The 3,587-nt window shown below is 39.4% G+C and overlaps 1 pseudogene across 1 annotated transcript; it reads right to left on the minus strand.

Moving 5' to 3' along the window:
• Positions 1 to 447: 447 nt before the first annotated feature.
• Positions 448 to 3,332, minus strand: LOC128578419 (ATP-dependent RNA helicase DDX18-like; annotated as a pseudogene). Its single transcript, XR_008377719.1, has one exon. The product of XR_008377719.1 is annotated as an ATP-dependent RNA helicase DDX18-like (transcript).
• Positions 3,333 to 3,587: the final 255 nt, after the last annotated feature.

Consider the following 3,587-nt stretch of genomic DNA (forward strand, 5'->3'; position numbering starts at 1 on the left):
TCAGACTGCTTCCTCCATTTGATGTTCTCGGTGTACCTACAATTACTGAGACTCTACAAATATTAACTTGCATAATAGCAAAATGATGCTGGCAATTTTAGCTTTGAGTTTTGAACTGTTAATTGTTTTGTACTTACACACTACTCTAACATAATAGAAATGAAGTGCCCCTATGACAAAATACCCATCTGACTGACTTAGCTATTTTTTTCTGACTACTGTTCATTTTCAGTTTTCACTACAGATCTTATTTTTTGTTTCATAGATCTGGAAGAGGTAATTTTTCTCACCAAGTAACTAACACAGATAGATGCTGAGCACTGTGATGGCTTGGCTTTACGTCTACTGATAGTCGGCCCTGGCTTCTAAGAGCTCTGCTGTGTTGGAAGGGCTTTCCAAAACCCAGACCACTTTCAAATCAACAAATCTGGAGGAGGAATGTCACTATTCTTTCTTTTTTTCTTTAAAGTATTTGCTAAGTTACCAGATGAAGATCAGCAGTGTATTACACCAGTATTGGTGTAAATGAAGCTCATAAATTTCAATCTCCTTCTCCCCCACCCATTATGACTGCTAGGGACACTATTCAAATAACAATGACAAATAACCCATATTTCTTACTCTAAAAGAAAAAAGAAACTGGGAAAGGCTCATTTTTAAAAAATCAAGACTATATAAAAATGATGGTACCTTTATCCTAAGGTGCGTCATAGGTATTTCTCAAAGCTCTCTGCCCTTATATACTGCAGCATTTTTAGGAGGGGTCACGAGACATAATACCACGAAGGTCCTAGAAACAACTAAAACTAAAAAAAGCCCTGAGACTATTTTTGCATTACCATCATCTGTCTAGTACACTAAGTTACCTTCTACAAGAAGTCAGTACAGAAATCCACACCTCAGAAATCTTCAAAAACTGAGAAGGAACAAAAAAATTATATTAAAACAATGACATAAGTTTGTGTGTATGTAAAATTAAAATAGCATATTATCACCACAAAAACACTAGAGAAATTCCTTGCCTTGCTCTTAGGCAACCAAGAAAAATTAAAGTCTGTTTTGTATCTCCAAAATAAAAGACACTTGATGAAAAAAAAATCACAGTGCTCAGTGCTTCCAACCTGGGTCATATTCTTGTTATGAAGGTCCAAATTCTACGGCTACAAAAATTCCTTTGTTAGAGCAAGAAAAAAAAAATTCATTTCAGGACAAAACTACTCCAGATGAAAGTTGTGTCTTCAGTGTGAGAACTGTCTGCTGTCAGATGATTTCTTGCTAATGTGTTTAAAGATTTTTGACTTCTCAACCTTCTTGGTCTTCTGGTAGCCAAATCCGCCGCCACCTCCTCTCTTTCTTTGGTTGCCTTCATTGCTGTTCACGTTCAGATCAACAAAAGGAGGCACCTTGAAACCAAAAGACAGAGCAACTTGAGGCAAATTTAAGTTATGAACATTGAAGATCCGTTTCAGAGAATGGGAGTCATAGGCTCCCATATAAGTCATAAGCATATGTATGACTTATATGCTTCCTGGGCTGACTTATGAAGAAAGTAGTTCTTTTCAATCAATTGTTCAAGCTGAGACTGAATGTTAGAAATTTGAGACCAGGAAAAGTCAAATTCACTTAATGGAACCTTGGATTGCTTCAAGTAACGAAGGAAACCCAATTCTTCTGGGCGTAAAATGAGTAGAGCATGCCCTCTCCCATTCAGGCCTCTGGCTGTTCTACCTACACGATGAATATATTCCTTAGGGTCATCTGGAAGGTCATACTGAACGATCCAGTCGACTTCAGGAATATCCAGCCCTCTTGCTGCCGCATCTGTACATAACAAAATCCCTGAATCTGCATTGCAGAACTGGAAGAATGTGGTTGTACGTTTATTTTGCTTCTGCTTCCCATGAATGGCCAAGACAGGCAAATCAATGTAGTTCAGCAACTCGTAGTGGTATTTCACGGACTTACAAGATGAAAAAAAGACCATTAGTTTCTTCTTTCGGTTCTTCTTAAGGAATGTAAAGAGCAGTAGAAATCTCTTTTCAGAGGGACAAACAACATATCCCTGCTCAAGACCATCCACTGTTGCATTAGTTTTACCATCATCAACACCCACATACAATGGCTCCTTTTTCAGAGAAATCCTTGCTAGATCTTCAACTTTTCGAGTTTGTGTGGCAGAAAAGAGCATAGTCTGTCTGCGTGTTGGCAGAAGTTTAATAATCTGCTTTAATTCTTCTTCAAACCCAACATCCAAGATATGATCAACCTCATCAATAACCAGACACTGTAGATTTTTATACATAAACCCAGGGGTATTCTGCATGTGGTCCAGGAGACGACCTGGGGTGGCCACAATGATGTTGATCCCATTAGCGAGTTTCTGTGCTTCAGCAGATCTGTTACTGCCACCCATTACCAACCCGTATGTATGCACATGGTGAGTCATCAGCTCCTTAAGAACACCAAAAGTCTGCATGGCCAGTTCCCTAGTTGGTGAGAGAATAAGGACTCCTGTTCCATTCCTGGGCATGAACTTTAACTTCACGATGAATTCCACTGCAGAGATGAGAAAAGCCAGAGTTTTGCCACTCCCTGTTTTTGCAGCTGCTAGAAGATCCCTGCCTTCCAGAAGTGGCTTGATACTTTTATGTTGAATTTCAGTCATGTTTGTAAAGCCCATTTCTTTTATTGCCTTCAGAGTATTTTCATTGACAAGATCAGTTAAAGAAGCAAATGAAGTGTCCTCAAAAGCACCTGTCAGTCCCATGGGCAGACTGGGAGCTTCACTGCCACCTTCCTCAGTATCTGGCTCCCCGGCGTTGTCTTCTGTCCCTTTATGCGCCTCAGCACTGTCTTCTTCAGATTCCCCTTGGTTTTCAGTTTTTCGTCTTTTTGTGTCAGGCCTAGCATCATTCACCATTTTTCTCTTCTTCTTTCTCTTTTTTCATTCAGAATTGGGAGACTGCATTGCTGCTTGTCCATTGGTTAATATGATAGATGTACTTTTCTGGGGGGATTTTTTAACTTTTACATTTTCCACTGTTTCTTCAGACATGTCTCCATTTTGGGTTTCTGACAAGCCCACTATCAGAGACTGTTTTAAGGATTTTTTAAGTTTTCTACTTCCTACTGTTTCTTCAGTGGTCTCATCTCCATTTTGAGTTTCTGACAGGTTCACATTTGAGGTCCCCTGCAGCTTTAGGTTTCGCTGTCGCAACTCGAGGTTCCGCTTCTCGATCTTCTTGCGCAGGAGTTTCATAGGCAGGTGAGACATCTTGTAGAATCGCCTGCACCTCGGAGCCACAGCAAGAATCCTCTGCTGTCGGGGCTGACGTTACTTCCTTTCGGTTTCTTTGTATTTGAGGAAATTCTTTTCTCATGCTGCTTTCAATTTGTTTTTAATTCCATTTGCTTTTAATTTTTTACAATTTGATTATTATGTATCTTGGTGGAAACTTTTTTGAATTAAAACTGGTAGAAAACCTTTGAGCTTCATATACCTAGATGTCCATATCGCTTCTCAGATTTGAAAGTTTGGGGCCATTATATCTTTAAATAAGCACCCCACCACTTTTTTCTTCTCTCCT

Source organism: Nycticebus coucang, chromosome X (assembly GCF_027406575.1).
Source record: "Nycticebus coucang isolate mNycCou1 chromosome X, mNycCou1.pri, whole genome shotgun sequence".
Taxonomy (NCBI): Eukaryota; Metazoa; Chordata; class Mammalia; order Primates; family Lorisidae; genus Nycticebus; species Nycticebus coucang.